Raw genomic sequence first — 6000 nt, 5'->3', positions numbered from 1 at the left:
ATGCCTCATTACTTGTACTCACTTAAAATCTATATAAAAAGGCTTGGAAAGATTAGATTTTTATCTGTAAATGTTGATTAATGTCAATTTCACCATATACACACAAATCAACAAAAAATATTTCCACCAACAATAATTGAAATTTTCAGATAGGCAACATAAGAAAAATGCTGCTTCAGAACTTAATAGAGTTTGATTTAAGGCTAAAATTTTGACATACAATGTTGACAATTTGTGTTGTAACAATTATAAAGCTTTAATTTTTGAATCTCAGTGTGTACTGTCATTAAACAATTATTGTCTGACCCTCGATAATTTCCCGCAACTGTGAAAATGTAAAATTGATTAAAATTGAAAAAATGCTTAAAAGTAAAGTAAAGTAAAAATCGATATTATTTGTCAAAATTATTTTTAAAAAATCAAATTTGCCAAGCCAAGAGAGAGAGCGATAGAGAAACATAGGTATATATCTACACTGCTTAACCTAGAATTGCAACGCTCTGTCGCCCATTAACTATTCTCTGAGCCACCGGAATGCAGATTGGCCTGTCCAAGACAGCACGTAGCACAATAGGGTCTTGGTCCATGACTGGAGCTCCTAGGTGCTACAATAATACAAACAAATAATAATTTTAAGATATCACTGTCCCTGTAAAGGTACTAAGCAATCCCCATTACAACACACTTAGTTTTCACATGCATACCTTTCCAAAATAATAACCTCGTGGCTGAGATCTTCCATAGCTGATCTTTGCCTAAAAGTGTTTTTGTTGTTTTATTTTGAAAAGGTTGAGTAAAATCATTGGCTGAGTTTAGTTATGAGAGAATGAGGAGAAATACATTTTTCCACTGATAAAAAGTCCACAGTTATACTAGATAGGATTTTAATATATGATTATTGAAGGAAATATATATATATACATATATATACACAGAAACACATAGAAAGGTGTTTCAAGACAAATAATAGCAGCAGCAAAGGGAGTAATTATTATTAATTATTATGGTAACATCCAAATATTCACTTCATCCTCCTCTCAACCACTTTAGTGAAGGGTGAATTTCAACAAATAATTGCGACTAGCTCAATTCTAAGTAAGTGTAGGCAATTTCTACTTTCCCATATTTTTCTCTTTCAGAGTAACAAAGAAATTAAAGGCAAACAACTATGTTAAAGCTACTTTAAGACTGCAGTTAAATTGCAAAAAGTCAAGAAATACAAAAGTTAATGTTTCAATAACAATGTAAACTTGGCTAGATTGCATAGGTGTTGTATTATATTGGGCCTATTTTTCTGGCGGAATTTACTATACTACCATAAAATATACATGATTTACATATGTCATGTTTACAATTACTTCTGGGGTTTGAATCTACTTGTATTTAGTTTGATGTTCGTTAATTAATTTTTACATAAGCAGAGATGCAGGTAATTAATTTTAAAAAAAATCAGTTTTCAAAATAAAATGTTTACCCAGTTGGTTGTCCATCAAAAATCTTGTTTCTTCCAGAACCAACTTGGCCAATACCATATACCAGCTAAAGGCCCCTAATCTCAACCAAAGTAGTGTTGGTTTCTCAAATCAGACAACTAGAGACTAAGACCCAGATCCCTGAAGGTATTTAGGTGCCCATTTGTTTCTTTAGGCACCTAAGTCCGCTATTTAGGAGCCACTGACATTTCCAAAGCCATCATTCAGCTGTCGCCTAATGCCATAGCCACCTAAATCCCCTGAGTGCCTACATTTTCATTCATCAGCATTTTCAAAGCAGCCAAAGCACTACTGCCATGTCTGGCTAACAAGCTATAGCTCAAGGCTAAGCCCTGGAGGCCCTGAAGCAGGATTTTTAAACTCAGCAGCGGAATGCCTGTCTCACCAACAAGGCCTGAGCCTGTAGGCATGCTCTGAGCAGACTTGAGACATGTCACACTCAACGGCAGGAGGACCATGTCCAGGCTGCCGGGGGAGCAGCAAAGCTCCCATACATGCAGTTGGGCACAGGGAAACATGGGCCGAGTGTAAGAGGTATCAAGTGAGAGCAGAAGACAGTGACAGTCAGTTTTGGCTGCTAAGGTATGGACGCCCCAAGCAACTGACCAGGCTTAGGTGCCTAACTCCAGGAGAGTGTTCATGGCTGAGGATCCTGAGTGGAGGGAAGTGCCTATCTCTGGTCAATCAGACAGATCAGCTGCTTGGGTCTACCCAGCATTTCACAGCTCATTAGTTCAGCCAGGTTTCAGAGTAGCAGCCGTGTTAGTCTGTATTCGCAAAAAGAAAAGGAGTACTTGTGGCACCTTAGAGACTAACAAATTTATTAGAGCATAAGCTTTCGTGAGCTACAGCTCACTTCATCGGATGTATTTGGTGGAAAATACAGAGGGGAGATTTATATACACACACACACACAGAGAACATGAAACAATAGGTTTTATCATACACACCATAAGGAGAGTGATCACTTAAGATGAGCCATCACCAGCAGCAGAGGGGGGAAGGAGGAAAACCTTTCATGGTGACAAGCAAGGTAGCCTATTTCCAGCAGTTAACAAAAACATCTGAGGAACAGTGGGGGGTGGGGTGGGGGGGAGAAATAACATGGGGAAATAGTTTTACTTTGTGTAATGACTCATCCATTCCCAGTCTCTATTCAAGCCTAAATTAATTGTATCCAGTTTGCAAATTAATTCCAATTCATCAGTCTCTCGTTGGAGTCTGTTTTTGAAGTTTTTTTGTTGAGGAATAGCCACCCTCAGGTCTGTGATCGAGTGACCAGAGAGATTGAAGTGTTCTCCAACTGGTTTTTGAATGTTATAATTCTTGACGTCTGATTTGTGTCCATTCATTCTTTTACCTAGAGACTGTCCAGTTTGACCAATGTACATGGCAGAGGGGCATTGCTGGCACATGATGGCATATATCACATTGGTAGATGCGCAGATGAATGAGCCTCTGATAGTGTGGCTGATGTGATTAGGCCCTATGATGGTGTCCCCTGAATAGATATGTGGACAGAGTTGGCAACGGGCTTTGTTGTCAGGATAGGTTCCTGGGTTAGTGGTTCTGTTGTGTGGTGTGTGATTGCTGGTGAGTATTTGCTTCAGGTTGGGGGGCTGTCTGTAAGCAAGGACTGGCCTGTCTCCCAAGATCTGTGAGAGTGATGGGTCATCCGTCAGGATAGGTTGTAGATCCTTGATGATGCATTGGAGAGGTTTTAGTTGGGGGCTGAAGGTGATAGCTAGTGGCGTTCTGTTACTTTCTTTGTAGGGCCTGTCCTGTAGTAGGTGACTTCTGGGTACTCTTCTGGCTCTGTCAATCTGTTTCTTCACTTCAGCAGGTGGGTATTATAGTTGCAAAAATGCTTGATAGAGATCTTGTAGGTGTTTGTCTCTGTCTGAGGGGCTGGAGCAAATGCAGTTGTATCGTAGAGCTTGGCTGTAGACAATGGGTCTGTGGTGTGATCTGGGTGAAAGCTGGAGGCATGTAGGTAGGAATAGTGGTCAGTAGGTTTCCGGTATAGGGTGGTGTTTATGTGACCATCGCTTATTAGCACCATTGTCCAGGAAGTGGATCTCTTGTGTGGACTGGTCCAGGCTGAGCTTGATGGTGGGATGGAAATTGTTGAAATCATGGTGGAATTCCTCAAGGGCTTCTTTTCCATGGGTCCAGGTGATGAAGATGTCATCAATGTAGCGCAAGTAGAGTAGGGGCATTAGGGGACGAGAGCTGAGGAAGCGTTGTTCTAAGTCAGCCATAAAAATGTTGGCATACTGTGGGGCCATGCGGGTACCCATCGCAATGCCGCTGATTTGAAGGTATACATTGTCCCCAAGTGTATGGGTGAGGACAAAGTCAATGTTCAGCCACTAGGTTAGCTGTGACATTATCGGGGATACCGTTCCCCCCACCCTCCCTACCTGCTGGTCGTAGCTCATCTTAAGTGATCACTCTCCTTACAGTGTGTATGGTAATACCCATTGTTTCATGTTCTCTGTGTGTGTATATAAATCTCCCCACTGTATTTTCCACTGAATGCATCCGATGAAGTGAGCTGTAGCTCACGAAAGCTTATGCTCAAATAAATTTGTTAGTCTCTAAGGTGCCACAAGTACTCCATTAATTCAGCCAGTTTCCCACTTAGCTTGCTGGTGTGATGTATCTGCAAAGCAAAGAAGTACAATTCAGATTAACCCTCTCCCCACTGCATTTCCCTTTCCCTGAGCCAGATGAGGGAAAAGATTGTGACCCAGGAAGTGGCTGGGCTCTGTTTTGGGAGCAGTGGCTGCATGGAAACCAGGAGCTGCCGGGAAGGTAAGGTGGAGAGCTTCATGGTAAGGTGGAGAGCTGGAGAGAAGCTGGAGGCAGACGAGCTGCATGGAGAATAGTCTGTGAATGCTGGACATCAGAATTGCATGCAGGTCGGTGTGGGACTTAGGGAAAGCAGCAACAGCAGCCGGCTAGGGAGCCAATGCAGAGGGGCCCCAATGAGAGACAATAACTAAGGCTGGCTTGGAAACTCACAAGCTCCTATTTGCTTTGAAAAGACTTTGGACCAGAGAGGGCACCCCAGGCACTAGACCTGAAGAGCCCTGACTCTCAATTGGACAAACACTTATCATTATCACTCACTATGGACAGTAACTGTTTAAGCCTCTGTACTATGGTATTTGCAACCTTTCCCCTTCCTGCCAGACCTGGTAAAATAGCCTTTTCTTGAGCCATGTGTCTGAGTGGTCACAGGGACCCACCAGGGCTAGCTCCTGAAGACCCCCAGTCTTCTTCTGAGTTGTGGTGAACCTGCTTCTGTCACACTACTGACACCCTAGAGCAGTGGCTCTCAATCTTTCCAGACTCTGGTACCCCTTTCAGGAGTCTGATTTGTCTTGCAAACCCCAAGTTGCATCTCAGTTAAAAACTATTTGCTTACAAAGCCAGACATAAAAATACAAAAAAGTGTCACAGCACACTATTACTGAGTAATTGCTTACTGTCTCATTTTTTACCATATCATTATAAAATAAATCAATTGGAATACAAATATTGTACTTATAGAGCAATATAAACAAGTAATTGCATGCAATTTTAGTTTGTACTGACTTCGCTAGTGCTTTTTATGTAATCAGTTGTAAATTTAGGCAAATATCTAGCTGAGTTGATATATCCCTTGGAAGACCCCTGCATACCCACAGGGTATATGTACCACTGCCCTAGAGGCAGTATTGAGCTGCCAAAATCTAAACAACTGGTTCCCTATAAAAAGTTCTGATTTAAGGGATGTGCTCCAGTATGTATTTTTTGTACCAACAGGGTTACCATATGTCCGTATTTTCCAGATGGCGATTTAAGAACCAAAAAGCCTGACCTGTCCGGGAAAATACGGATGTATGTTAACCCTGCCTAAAGTTCTTTTTTAAAAAGGTGGGCCTGAACTAGAGATGAGCTCTGTTTCACATGTGTAGGTCCCCGCCACTCCCTAGGGGTGTGCTAGGGTGACCAGATATCCTGATTTTATAAGGACAGTCCCGATTTTGGGGTCTTTTTCTTATATAGGCTCCTATTACCCCCCAACCCCTGTCCTGATTTTTCACACTTGCTGTCTGGTCACCCTAGTGGGACATGGGACAGTCACATGTGTGGGTCCCAGCTGCTCCCTGCCTCCCTCATTGAAGCAGGTGTGCAGGGTTACTTCCCTGGGAACTGCAGGGCACCAGTGGACATGGGGCCAGCTGAAGACAGGGGTGTGGGACAGGGCTAGCTGGAGGCAGGGCTGGCTGCGGGCAGGGCAGGGGGTGCGCAGCTGGCTGGAGACAGGAGGGTGTGGGGTTGGCTGGAGGCAAGAGAGTGCAGGGCTGGCTGCAGGCAGGGCACGGGGTGCGGAGCTGGCTGGAGTCAGGAGGGTGCGGGCTTGGGTGGAGGCAAGGGGGTGTAGGGCTGGCTGGAGACAGGGGCAGGCTGCGGGCAGGGCAGGGGGTGTGTGCGGCAGGGGATGGCTGAAGGCAGG

Source organism: Dermochelys coriacea, chromosome 11 (assembly GCF_009764565.3).
Source record: "Dermochelys coriacea isolate rDerCor1 chromosome 11, rDerCor1.pri.v4, whole genome shotgun sequence".
NCBI lineage: Eukaryota > Metazoa > Chordata > Testudines > Dermochelyidae > Dermochelys > Dermochelys coriacea.
Note: the sequence above shows the minus strand (reverse complement) of the source record.